Source organism: Bufo bufo, chromosome 3, assembly GCF_905171765.1.
Source record: "Bufo bufo chromosome 3, aBufBuf1.1, whole genome shotgun sequence".
Taxonomy (NCBI): Eukaryota; Metazoa; Chordata; class Amphibia; order Anura; family Bufonidae; genus Bufo; species Bufo bufo.
The window spans coordinates 622,724,830-622,740,046 of record NC_053391.1 but is presented as its reverse complement, the minus strand read 5'-3'; positions in this window follow the sequence as shown (position 1 = coordinate 622,740,046).

The window sequence follows — 15,217 nt, the reverse complement described above, 5'->3', positions numbered from 1 at the left end:
GGTGGTAAAAGCAGAATTGCATTATGGATTCCGTTACCAGGGACCATAACGCAATTCTATGACGGAATGCATAACGGAATGCCTTAAGAGGCATTCTGTTATTCATTCCGTCATAATAGAAGTTTATGGGCTGCAAAACGGATCCGTCCTGTTTCCGTTATGCAGGGGAGTCCTCTCCTGCATAATGTAAACGGGACAGATACGTTATGCAGGCCATAGACTTCTATTATGACAGAATGAATAACGGAATGCCTCTAAAGGCATTCTGTTATGCACTCCGTCATAGAATTGCATTATGGTCCGTTGAAACGGAATCCTTAACGCAATTCTGCTTTTATCACCAAACGAAGCGTGAAAGAATTTCAAAATATGAAATTCGCTCATCTCTAGTTCTAATGTTTGTTTGTAAGAAACCCTTCCCTCTAAAAACCTTCTAAAAACCCTTCTGATCAGTTGTGAATTGAGAATTTAAAGTCCAAGAAGGAATTAATGGCACAGAAAAGAACCCGAAGGCTATAATTTTTAAGCTGAGTATCAAAACCTTGCTGAAGGAACAGAAGAATTTTCAGCCTTGTTCTCTTTTACGCACCACTCTCTGAAAACGCTCCACATTATAGAATAGACCTTATTAGTAGATGCTATTCAAAAAGATAAAAGAGTGGCAATGACTTGCTCAGATAAACCCCTGGAAGTAAAAATAAATTCCACTCAACCTCCACATCGTGAGGTGGAGATGTGCCAGATGTTTATGGATAAACCCTCGCTACGGAAGGAGGACCTCCTTGACTGGCAGTAGCCAAAAGTTCAACTTCGATAGCTCTAACTATTCCATAAACCAGATCTTTCTGGGCCAGAATGGGATGGATGCAATTGCCTTCGCTTTGTCCTTTCTGATTTTGCTGAGAACGCTTTGAATGACCAGAGGTGGCAGAAACACATACATCAAGCTGGCACTCCACAACAGGTAAGAATGCAGAGCACATGATTTTGAACTTGGAGTTGTTCCTGTTGGCCATCAAATCTACAGTTGTCTAGACCGCCTCTCCTGGTGACCTTACGACAATCTCTGAATTCAGCTCCCACTATCCTGCAGCAGGGCTTGTTTACTGAGAATTGTTGAGATAATTGAAAAACCCTCCTATATAGACACACTGAGAAGAGTTGACAACAGTTTACTCTCGCCCAATTTTGTTCCTTGCGCCTTATTCAGATAAACATAGAGACTAGATTGTCTGACTAGATCTTCACATGAGAATTCTGGATTAGAGGCTTGAAGTTAAGCAAGGCAAACCTTGGCACATTCAGCTTCCACATATTGGAAGTAAGGGTTCTCTCCTCTTGATTCCAAAGACCCCAAGCCCAACTGTTCAGAAGGGTGGTTTCCCAGCTGGATGATGATACATCTATTGTTCAGGTAAGTTGTCTCTGAGGAGCTAAAGTTTTACTGTAGGTAAAGTTGGACTGTGAGAACCACTGAGACCTTAGTGAATACCTTGGGCGCAGCCAAGAGACTGAAGGGCAAAGCTCTGAAATGTAAGTGACAGATCTGTACTTCCTTGATATGGGCAAATCTGAGGAACTTTCTGTGACAAGTATTGGAATACGTACATAAAGATCTTTTAAGTCAGGCTTTGCCAAGAAGTCTCCATCTGGGGTTAGGTTTATCACAAATCTTAGGTTTTAATCATGAACTTTCTCTTAACAAGAGTCTTGTTAAGATATTTTAGTCAGATGATTAGACACCAAGAGCTGTCAGGTTTCTATCCCTTGTTTTACCTGTTCCAAAACCATTCCTTTCTTGGAGGAGAGGCACAGATTCTAAAATGATCCTTTGTTTTATTAAGACACTTTAAAAGCCATGGTTCTGGTCTATAAAATCAGAGGAAGATTTGATGGGTGGAAACTTACTGTATCTAGCAACTGTTCTCTGAGAGTTCCACACTCAATTTCATCCTTCAGTTGAGTGATCCAAATTCTTAACATTCTTTCAACTGGATGCTTTACAGAGAGCAGAGGAAACGGAGAAGCACTATTTAAGAGATGTATGCCTACCTATCCATATCCTTAATAAACATGATTAATCTATGATAACACCAACTTTTTAGATAGCTTAGCAACTGCAAAGTGAATTTTCTGTGGACTATCCCAGTCCTCATATACTTTATCTTCCAATTTGCAGACAGTTTTAAACTACCAAAGTCAAATCCTCTACCAGGCTTGTCCCTTTCTTTTTGTAGAAACTTATCAGCCAGTTGATGAACAAGCAAAACCTTGTATTTAGTGTGAAGAAAGTAAAATAGACTTTGCTTACTGTCCTTAGGATATTTATCTTCTTTTACCTCCAGTGTTTCTTTAGCCTTCTTAATGGTCTTTCAATCATACTCCTATTTCATAAGGAAATAGTCCTCCAGCCCAGCAGTGTCCGAGTCAGAAGGCATAACAGACTGAAAGGCTTTAAAATACGCAGAAGAAGTGGAATCACTTGCTAATTTTTGTTGAGGCTTGTGCTATGGTTTTAAAAGTCTCTATTGACTTTTTGCAATGAAAATGGCTTATATGCCAAGATTCCTACTGGTCCCCTGAACAGGTTGTGAGAAGACCCGGTCTTGGTGTTCAACAGCATCACAAGTGGCGGAACAGGACCTGATAAGTTCTTATATATCTGATCAGGAGATTCTTTAGGTAGGGGCTAACAACATGATGTGCAGAGACGAGGTTTGGTCTTTCTCTTCACCAGAAGTTAAACTGGACATCAACAAGAGAAAGAGACTATAAGAACTAAACCACAGCATACCCACACCATGGAAGAAGATCAATACTACCTATAAACCAGTGAACTATAAACCTAAAATAAAAAAAAAATGAGAATTTAACTTGCTGCTTAAAGCTTTGCAAAAAGCTACCTGTCCCAGGTGGGACAGGAAAAAAGAATCACATGGTTAGTTAGCAGGTATGGCCTTTTGTACTGCAATCCATACTACTGCAGAGAAATCTCAGAACATCAAGGGGCTGACCTAGCCTATCGGAGCACCGCTTCACCTCTGGCACTCCCCCTCCCAGTAAGATTGATAAGGCCAGGCATCCTCCCTGCTCTAATGCCTGGCCTTTAAAACTCACACATATGCTGCAATCATCCCTGCTCAGAGATCTTCATTGCCGATGGTACTGCTGCTGCAACATGCATGTGATTTCAGGGCAATCGACTCACCACCGTCAATCCAGTGGAAATGGGGACCAGCTCTAGCGGGGGTATTATCTGCCTGACTACCAGTGGTTTAACATTTAAAAGGATTATTCTATATACATGGCAAAAAAAAAATCCATAGTAAAAATAAAACAGCTTTCAAATTTGGGCACCACAGTGGCTCAGTGGTTAGCACTGGTGCCATGGCCATATTTACCATTAGGCACTGGAGGTCCAGTCCCTAGGGTGGTGCTTTGAAGTGGGTGGTGTTCCAATAGTAATAGAAAAATACACTTTTTTTCCTGCAAACCTTCCTTTCTTCCCCACGAGACACTAGGCAGCAGCACGTATTCAGAGAGGATCTTGTTTCCCCGATCTTATTCCAGTGTGCTTCTGCTGGTGATTGAAAAGAAAGTGCTCCAAGCACAGATTATGGGGAAAAGAAGTGGAAGAATTTCCATGTACAGTCTTCATATCCTCATTAAAAGATCCCTGACCAAAGAGGATAGTTATATGTCAGCACTCACAGTACAATTAGCTACTACATAGTCCTGAAGAGACAAATGTGCCTTCATTCTATGGCTGCCATTACAGCTCTTAAGGGTGCATTCACATGCTAGGGATTTTGTTGCAGATGATTCTGTGACCGAAAATCATTTCCTTTCATTTCAATGCGTCAGCAAGCACATGGATTTCTGCAAGCTCCATTCTGGTGAAAGGACCTGACATTCAGTCATGGAATTTTCTGCAAGAAAATCCACCACGTGCTACAGGTAATGCTTCTTGAAGTCCTTCAAAATAGATCTGCCTTCTTTTACAGTAATACATCCTCTCCAGTTATCCAACTAAACAGATTTTAATTCAGAGCTTTGGGAAAACTAACTACCCAGAAGCTATAGTGGCATACATTTTTTACATTTCCTCTGGAATGTGTGATACGCAAAGTAGACTGCATCTTTTGTGTGACATAATGCTGTTTCCATTACATGGGTCAGATTATTTTTGCAACATATTCTTGGTTATTGCAATCTTAGTATTCTGTGTAGGGTCCACTTCCGGTACTAGTTCACAATAACTGATCTTACAGCCTGAGGTTGGGCCTCCAAGAGGCAGCGGCGATGTGGAAGCCATAACATCTCCTATGAATTTGAAGGTAATACTTGTGTTTACCTGTAAATTTGTGCACCCATTGTCCTCAGCAGGTGGGGAAAGTTGCAGCCACCCTCTGGAGACCCAGCCTAAAAGTGACATATTCAAACTTTGCAGGATAACAGGCTGGACCAGATGGACAGATGTCTTTTTTTCAGACTTACAAATCATGTTACTATGATTGATGCCTCAGATCTGATCAAGGACAACATCTGCATGACGTTTGTAGGTTCTCCCCGTGTTTGTATGGGTTTCCTCTGGGTACTGCGGTTTCCGATTCTCCCTTAGAAGCATTGATTTTGCTTTGGAGTCATATGGAGGTAGAGAAGAAGCACTTTGTATGTCTTTGTGAGTCTATTATGCCTCTGTGAAAAAGAGAGCCATAATACAGCAGCACACATAAGCCCTAAATTTGCACATACACGTTATTAGCGTAGGTTCACACAGAGTTTTTTGGAGGTGGTTTTGAGACAGATTTTCCAGCATACTTTTCAACCAAAGCCAGAGGTGGATTTGAAAGGAATTGGAAATTTAAAGGAAGGATTTATACTTCTCTCTGCTGGATCCACTTCTGGCTTTGAAAAAACTGTATGAAAATCTGCCTCAAAACATCCTCCAAAATTCACTGTGTGAACCTACCCTTTGATGTTGGCTGAACAACATCTCTCTGATAAACATGTGCTGTACTTGACTGATAAAACACCCATCTGCAATAGTTATCCAGAAAGAGAGTATAAAAAATACTCATGTGTCAGTACAAATGGCATACTATTCTTCAAAAGTTGCTCCCAACTTCTTCTTTGTACTGCATAAGGCTGAGTTCACACGGGCGTTGCGGGAAAAGGTGCGGGTGCGTTGCGGGAACATGCGTGATTTTTCAGCGCGAGTGCAAAACATTGTAATGCGTTTTGCACTCGCGTGAGAAAAATCGCGCATGTTTGGTACCCGAATTTCTTCACAGAAGCTCGGGCTTGGGATCGGTGTTCTGTAGATTGTATTATTTTCCCTTATAACATGGTTATAAGGGAAAATAATAGCATTCTGAATACAGAATGCATATCAAAATAGCGCTGGAGGGGTTAAAAAAAAAATTAAAATAATTTAACTCACCTTAATGCACTTGCTCGCGCAGCCCGGCATCTCTTCTGACTTCATCTTAGCTGTGTGCACGAAAAGGACCTGTGGTGACGTCACTCCGGTCATCACATGGTCCGTCACCATGATCTTTTACCATGGTGATGGATCATGTGATGACCGAGTGACGTCACCACAGGTCCTTTTCGTGCACACAGCTAAGATGAAGTCAGAAGAGATGCCGGGCTGCGCGAGCAAGTGGATTAAGGTGAGTTAAATTATTATTATTATTTTTTTAACCCCTCCAGCGCTATTTTAATATGCATTCTGTATTCAGAATGCTATTATTTTCCCTTATAACCATGTTATAAGGGAAAATAATAATGATCGGGTCTCCATCCCGATCGTCTCCTAGCAACGGTGCGTGAAAATCGCACCACATCCGCACTTGCTTGCGGATGCTTGCGATTTTCACGCAGCCCCATTAACTTCTATGGGGCCTGCGTTGCGTGGAAAACGCACAATATAGAGCATGCTGCTATTTTCACGCAACGCACAAGTGATGCGTGAAAATCACAGCTCATGTGCACAGCCCCATAGAAATGAATAGGTCCAGATTCAGTGCGGGTGCAATGCGTTCACCTCCCACATTGCACCCGCGCGGAAATCTCGCCCGTGTGAACTCAGCCTAAGGGACAAAAGTGAGGTAACTATGTTTTATATATTTTGGTCTTAAAGGGAATCAGACAGCAGTTCTGACCATGGGAATCAGTCAGCAGTTCTCACCATGCTAAACTACTGACCATCTGTTGCCTGACCTGACCTTTGCCTGACCTCTATACTCACCCTTCACTTCTTGTCCTGTCCTCAGACTGTTTATCGGATTGCTTGTACTCTGCCTGCCTTGACTTCAGCCTGTCCATGACTATGGTTTTGCCTGATCTGTCTCTTTGTCCTCTGTGGGTCAGCTGTCAATCATACAGAGACTACTCCAAAGGGTAGCCACCTGGTGGTTCCCCTTCAGCAAAATCCTGATCCCTGCATAGAGCTTAGGGCTCATGCACACGAATGTTTTTTCTTTCTGTGTCCATTTTGTGTTTTTTTTTGCGGACCGTATGCGGAACCATTCATTTCAATGGGTCTGCATTTAAAAAAAAACGAAGTTACTCCATGTGCATTCTGTTTCCGTATGTCCATTCTGCAAAGGAATAAAACATGTCCTATTATTGTCCGCATTATGGACAAGGATAGTACTGTTCTATTAGGGGCCAGCTGTTCCGTTCTGCAAAATACGGAATCCACACGGACGTCATACAGTCATGCGCATGAGCCCTTAGGTGTAGCCCGTAACAAGCTGCCTCACATCACCTCCTCTGACTGACAGCTGTAGTCGTCTCCTGGATTGATGCAAAACTTGTCACTCGGCAGAGGGAAGGGGCTGTGTAGCATGTCAATGCAGAGAGCACTTTACAGTGAAGCTGCGCCTCCTGGGAACTTCCAAAAGGAGCTGGCAGAATAAAAGTTCATATTCACACTACTCTTAAAGGGGTTATTCCATGACTAATGTAAAAATTGAGAATCAGACATCTTATAGCACATGACAATCTATTTCTAACAAAGCTGGGACCAGCCCTGTACCTCACATGGATCCAGAAATCTCCCCATTTATTGCGCTACTAAATTTATGTCAGGCTGACAGCTCAAGGGGAGTGTTTTTTCTGCTGCAGCTCTTTCCCTATCACAACTCAGGAGGCGTTTGAAGGGTGAAACTCAGCATGTGCGGCCTTCTCAGTGAACCGAACAAACAGAAAATAAAAAACAAACAGCAGGTGTTTGCACTGATGAGGGGGCAATCACCCCAAAACAGCTGTCTGCAGATGAGGTGCTGGCTTATTTAACCCCTAAAGGACCCATGACGTACATGTACTTCATGGGGATCGGACGGGTGCAGGAGCTGCACCCGCCCGATCAGCGGCAGGGGTCCGGCTGTCACTTAAAGCCGGACCCCTGCTGCATGCCCCAGCATAGTTGAAATCATCGTTGAAATCACATGCGATGTCAGGCGGGGATCAGCGCCATGTCCCAAGCTGCTGTGACGGGAACCCGATGGCATGGAAGGCATCCCGATGCCTTCCTTAGGCATCGGGGCTGCCTTCCGGTGGAGAGCCTGTGAGAGCCAGCCCCCTGGATCTCACAGGCAGGAAGCTGTATGAGTAATACACACTGTATTACTTATACAGCCAATGCATTCCAATACAGAAGTATTGGAATGTATTGTAAAGGGGATCAGACCCCCAAAAGTTGAAGTCCCAAAGTGGGACAAAAAATTGAAAAAATTGAAAAAATTAAGTTTTTACCCCCCAAGAATAAAAAGTTTTAAGTAAAAAAAAAAAAAACACGTCATTTTCCCCAAATGAAGTAAAAAAAAATTTTTGTTAAAAATAGGGAAAAAAGAAAAGTAGACATATTAGGTATCGCCGCATCTGTATAGACCGGCTCTATAAACATATCACATGACCTAACCCCTCAGATGAACACAGTAAAAAAATAAAAAATAAAAACTGTGTAAAAAAAGCTATTTATTGTCACCTTACATCACAAAAAGTGTAATAGCAAGCGATAAAAAAGTCATACGCACCCCAAAATAGTGCCAATCAAACCATCATCTCATCCCGCAAAAATAGTACCCTACCTAAGATAATTGCCCAAAAACTGAAAATACTATGGCTCTCAGAATATAGAGACACTAATACATGATTTTTTTTTGTTTCAATAATAAAATCATTGTGCATAAAAATATTAGATGACCTAACCCCTCAGGTGAATACCGTAAAAAAAAAAAAATGGTGTAAAAAAAGCCAAAGTCATACGCACTCCAAAATAGTGCCAATCAAACCGTCATCTCATCCCGAAAAAAATTAGCCCCTACACAAGACAGTCGCCCAAAAAAAAAAATACGGCTTTCAGAATGTGGAGACACTAAAAAAATCTTTTTTTTCAAAAAGGCTTTGTTATGTAAAACAAACAAACAACAAAAAAGTTGTTATATTTGGTATTGTCGCGTCCGTAACAACCTGCTCTATAAAAATACTATATGATCTTACCTGTCAGATGAATGTTAAAAACGGTGCCAAAGCTATTTCTTGCTACCTTGCCTCACAAAAAGTGTAATATAGAGCAACCAAAAATCATATGTACCCTAAAATAGTACCAACAAAACTGCCACCTTATCTTGTCGTTTACAAAATGGGGTCACTTTCTTGGAGTTTCTACTCAAGGGGTGCATCAGGGTGTCTTCAAATGTGACATGGCAGCTTAAAATTATCCCAGTGAAATCTGCTTTCCAAAAACCATATGGCGTTCCTTTCCTTCTGAGTGTGCCCGTACAGCAGTTTACGACCACATATGGGGTGTTTCTGTAAACTACAGAATCAGGGCCATAAATATTGAGTTTTGTTTGGCTGTTAACCCTTGCTTTGTTAGTGGCAAAAAATTTATTAAAATGGAAAATCTGCAAAAAAAGTGAAATTCTGAAATTTCATCTCTATTTTCCATTAATTCTTGTGGAACACCTAAATGGTTAACAAAGTTTGTAAAATCTGTTTTGCATACCTTGGGGGGTGTAGTTTCTAAAATGGGGTAACTTTTTTGGAGTTTCTACTCTAGGGGTGCATCAGGGGGGCTTCAAATGGGACATGGTGTCAAAAAACCCGTCCAGCAAATCTGCCTTCTAAAAACCGTATAGCATTCCTTTCCTTCTGCACCCTGCCGTGTGCCCGTACAGCAGTTTACGCCCACATATGGGGTGTTTCTGTAAACTACAGAATCAGGGCCATAAATATTGAGTTTTGTTGTTAACCCTTGCTTTGTAACTGAAAAAAATTGTTTCAAATGGAAAATCTGCCAAAAAAGTGAAATTTTTAAATGTTATCTCTATTTCCCAATAATTCTTGTATTTTTTGGGTGTGGTCTTTCTTTTGTGTTAGACATTTTCTCATACACTTCTCTATGGGGTAAAAATGCCTGAATATACTACATGTCAAAAATGTGTGACCCCCAAAAATATGCCATGCAAAAACCAAATTTGTCAGATCTGTGCATTTGCTGCAAAAGTTAAAAAAACAACAACAAAAAAAAACTGGATGAAACTGATAATTGGAAGTAAGGTCTATATCAGCACTACATGCAGGATACAGTATGTGACCTCACCAAATATAATTAACATGCCAAAGAACAGAGGCTGATACAGAAGTTTGTTCTAAAAGGCCCTGAAGACAACATTTGGAGGATGCATAGTTTACTTTTCTCTCATCTAGTCAACCATCAAGTATCTTACACCCCTGTGATGCCCACAACACTGGACTGTGTGCCAATTCCTTGGCTCTCCTCTTATTCTGTAATTGACATTTCATGATAATCTCTTACTCAGTTACATTATTCCTCAAAGCTGACTGTTCTTCAACTTCTTTCAGATCTTGTTTCAATTATTCATGTTACATTTGAGTCACAGAGATAGAGAAAAACGAAAGAAAATTACATAGCAGTTGAAGTATCATTTAATGGAAGGTTTGACACCGCTACCCAGGGAGGTAGTGTCATCACATAGCAGCATCTTCTGAAAATTAGATGAAGTGAAATCTTTAAGGTAATTAGACATACAGTAAACACAAGTAAAAATGCAAATTAACATACAGCTAAATACAATAAATTTATATGCACAAAATTTACACTTTATACGCTATGAGCCTGCACTTACCATAAAAACCCTTACAACTTTCCACTGGTGGACCAAAAACATGGGTGGACTGGCTATAGACTAAACAGGGAAATTTCCTGGGTACATGGTGAACTGATGCTCTCAGAGTTAATTAACACTATGAGTATCAGGTACTTATGCACTTGGCCGGCGGCCGCAGGTGCCCTCCTGACTTCATCTATATCACCATTTTTAGGATAGAGATACAGTTGAATACTGCGGCGGGGGAAGCAGTATTTTGTGCTGCACTGTGGTATTTGATTCTGCGGTATTTAGTGCTGCACTACAGTATTTCTGTTGGCCCTGACTACTTGTGTTGCCTGCCTTCTGTCAATTTGGAGCCACAACATGGGGCCACTTTATGTTCCCAGTCCATCCCTGGAAGCAAGAGGAAAAATTTGAGGTTTCTCATCAAAGAGATGAGACTATCATCTAACAGGAGAACGGGGTCTTCAGCCACCTCTTCATTCACTCTACATAGGGATACAGCCACTTCACTTGGAGTAACAGGACAAAGGACCCCCACCTCCTATGGATATGGCATAAATAGTTAAAGAGGGAAATATAAAATAAAAAATAAATTAAAAAATTAGATTTTCTTGAGGCTTGGGGTACTCAACAGGCACACTTTACTATGGGCTAGTGCAGGGGTAGGCAACCTCCGGCTCCCAGCTGTTGTGAAACTACAACTCCCAGTATGCATACTTGATCTGCTCTTCTAAGAACTCTCATAGAAATGAATGGAGCATGCTGTTTTGGTTGTTTGCTGTCTAGGTTGTTTGTGTGTCTTCTGTCCCCTCCAGGTTCTGAGGGAGCAGGCTGCTCCTATTCCCCTTTTCACCATCTCAGGGATTCTAGGGTATTTTAGCCCAGGCACGAGGACACAATATTCCTACCATCAAGGTCTGAATGTGGGCTTAGCAGTGTAGGGAGAGAAGTCAGGGATTTGCTAGGTGGTGACCCTTCCCCTGCTTCTCGCCTAGAAACTGGTTTGTTGGTTTATCTGTGTATCCGAGATCCCGTCCGTCGTGACAGGTGCTTTTTGGAATGGGCATTGGTGCGCATAGGCCTGGCATGACTCATGGGTTAATAATGCAGTTTTGTCTAATATGGTGTTATTAGAACTTTTTCCGGTTGTAGTCGCTTTAGTTTTATGGGGTAGATTCTTTCAGAATAAACTTATTCGCTAACACACGGATAATAAGGGCATTATGTTCGCGATCAATTGTTTATCCTCTAAGAACCCATTAGTGGTAAAGCTTTTAAGACATCTAGTTTTAATTTGCTTGAAATTGAACATTTGGATTAAGGCAGTGCATATTCCAGGAATTAAATTATGATGTCGCTGATGCCTTATCCCGCTTACAGATGCACCGCTTTCACAGCTTGGTTCCGTCGGCAGATGTTTGTGGGAGTCTTTGTCCAGAGCACCCGTGGAGGCTAATTTGGACATAGCTCTCGATCTGCTGAGTCGTTTGGTTGCAGTATCTACCTGGAAGAGCTACAGTCAGGTCCATAAATATTGGGACATCGACACAATTCTAACATTTTTGGTTCTATACACCACCACAATGGATTTGAAATGAAACGAACAAGATGTGCTTTAACTGCAGACTGTCAGCTTTAATTTGTGGGTATTTACATCCAAATCAGGTGAACGGTGTAGGAATAACAGTTTGCATATGTGCCTCCCACTTGTTAAGGAACCAAAAGTAATGGGGCAATTGGCTTCTAAGGTGTTCCATGGCCAGGTGTGTGTTATTACCTCATTATCCCAATTACGATGAACAGATAAAAGGTCCAGAGTTCATTTCACGTGTGCTATTTGCATTTGGAATCTGTTGCTGTCAACTCTCAAGATGAGATCCAAAAAGCTGTCATTATCAGTGAAGCAAGACATCATTAGGCTGAAAAAAACACAACAAACCCATCAGAGAGATAGCAAAAACATTAGGTGTGGCCAAAACAACTGTTTGGAACATTCTTAAAAAGAAGAAACGCATCGGTGAGCTCAGAAACACCAAAAGACCTGGAAGACCACAGAAAAAAAATCTGGTGGATGACCGAAGAATTCTTTCCCTGGTGAAAAAAACACCCTTAACAGTTGGCCAGATCAAGGACACTCTCCAGGAGGTAGGTGTATGTGTGTCAAAGTCAACAACCAAGAGAAGACTTTACCAGAGTGAATACAGAGGGTTCACCTCAAGATGTAAACCATTGGTGAGCCTCAAAAACAGGAACACCAGATTAGAGTCTGCCAAACGACATCTAAAAAAAGCCTTCACAGTTCTGGAACAACATCCTATGGACAGATGAGACCAAGATCAACTTGTACCAGAGTGATGGGAGGAGAAGAGTATGGAGAAGGAAAGGAACTGCTCATGATCCTAAGCATACCACCTCATCAGTGAAGCATGGTGGTGGTAGTGTCATGGCATGGGCATGTATGGCTGCCAATGGAACTGGTTCTCTTGTATTTGATGATGTGACTGCTGACAAAAGCAGCAGGATGAATTCTGAAGTGTTTCGGGCAATATTATCTGCTCATATTCAGCCAAATGCTTTAGAACTCATTGGACGGCGCTTCACAGTGCAGATGGACAATGACCCAAAGCATACTGCAAAAGCAACCAAAGAGTTTAAGGGAAAGAAGTGGAATGTTATGCAATGGCCAAGTCAATCACCTGACCTGAATCCGATTGAGCATGCATTTCACTTTCTGAAGACAAAACTGAAGGGAAAATGCCCCAAGAACAAGCAGGAACTGAAGACAGTTGCAGTAGAGGCCTGGCAGAGCATCACCAGGGATGAAACCCAGCGTCTGGTGATGTCTATGCGTTCCAGACTTCAGGCTGTAATTGACTGCAAAGGATTTGCAACCAATTATTAAAAAGTGAACGTTTGATTTATGATTATTATTCTGTCCCATTACTTTTGTTCCCTTAACAAGTGGGAGGCACATATGCAAACTGTTGTAATTCCTACACCGTTCACCTGATTTGGATGTAAATACCCTCAAATTAAAGCTGACAGTCTGCAGTTAAAGCACATCTTGTTCGTTTCATTTCAAGCATGAACTAGTCCTTAGGGATCCCCTGGGATGGAGGTCTAGATCTGACAAGTGATTACATGCAGCTACTCATTCCTTCCAGCATACTGCGCTACAGGCAAATCTAAGTCCAGCACATAAACCCCAACATGCGCAGACTCAGGATCATACCACCAACTTTTTGGCAAGTCAGAGGGAATTACTGCTAATCGGAAAAGATCCATGTGTAGAGTAGTGGTAATGAAAGGCGCTCCCACTAGCAGTTTGAAAAACAATCATGGATATGAGGGCGCTTAAAATATAACTTTTACTAGTATACCTTTTAAGAGAAAAAAGCACCACGTACAGATAATGAAGATATGGCTTAAAAAGTATGGAACAATCTTACCATTCCGACGCAACCCTGATAGCATGGTGGAAGAAATACACCTGTGCTGGTTGCTGGATGTAGTCGTTTGGACATGTAGACAGTGCAGGGAACCAATGTCCCTAGTAATCCCCAATTGGGGATGGGGCATTGCTAACGTGCACCTGCCTGTCTATACAGAGTTCCTACCCCGCAAGGGGCGGCCCTGTCCGGATACCTTACCCTAGAATAGGGAGGTATCCCTATTATGCCCTATAGGATAGTTCGACGTGTCACGTTTCAAGCGGTCTATCAGGGGAAAAATCCAACGTATACAAAAAGGCAATCCTACAGGAAGAATATAAACATGAGGCTCTAAACATAAAAAAAAAAAAAGTTCACATAAGCTGAGAACTAAGACAAAACAGGGACATACCCGAGATCAGTGGATCTTAAGGGTACAAAGCAGCAGGACAGCAATGGTCCTATTAGGTGGAGGACCCCACAAGTTGTTGGGGGGACACCTCTGGGGCAGCCGAAATGATGTCTTCAGCTGCACGCCAAATGAACGTATGGACGCTGTATTTAACAGCAAAAAGCGCGCCCTGTATCTCCCGAAGTCAGGTGGTACGGTCACGTGACTGAACCACCACACCAGCCGGCGCAGCTAACACATGGAACGCAGCGTCCGGTCAGGTGGGGCAGCCGAGAGATAGGGAAAAACAATGCTCTTGTTGCTTAGCAGCTGGGTGACGCCAGTGAGTGCTCTGACGTCAGGTGCCTGCTCCAACAGAGTGATAGCCAACGCTCTTAGAAACAATTAGAAAGCTTTTAATGCAAGCGGTAAGGGTAGACAGCATAAATGCTCATGCCAGAGCAAAAATATTTATGGACATGAACAGAAGAGTGGCAGACATTAAATAATGGAGGGGGAGAGGAGATAAAGGCAAGATTCCCTCAATGGGTACTTAAGCTATTTAGGGTTGAAAAATGTATGCCCTATTGTTCCCCCTGGTATACTGGGGTGTCTAGTGTGATTGAACCTACAGGGGTCAAATGGGAAGGTTGCCCATTATAAAAAAACAGCCAAAATGTAACTGCTCATTATGACCTGAGGGGGCCATGGTTTTGAGATCATATATCCATCTGGCCTCCCTTTGTAATATAATTATCCCAATCACCACCCCTTGGTGGTTTTACTTTGTCAATGGCCATGAAAGAAGTCCACAGCCATTGTGAGAGCTGTGGACGTGTTTTGCCACAGGAGTGTCTTTGAATTTGGCCACATCGCCTACGGAATTCCCAGATTGTCTTGCCTATGTATTCTTTCCCGCACTGGCAGACAATCCGGTAGATAACCCCGCGGGTCTTGCAGTTGATGTAGTCACGAATGGCAAACTCCCTACCAATGACATTACTCGTAAATGATCAAATCACTAAGTCAGGTCATGGCTGCACCCAGTGATTGGAGGAGCAGCATTCACCTGTTTGCCATGTCAGGACAGTAGCAAGAAATGGTGTGCAGGGACCTGCTACTGTCATAACTGCAGTAGAGAATCTCAAGGTGGGTATACATCTGCTTGAATTACACCCATGTGCTGGAATACCCCTTAAAAATTAAATAGAAATCGTTTCGGTACCCGGTGGAAGAAGTTTTTT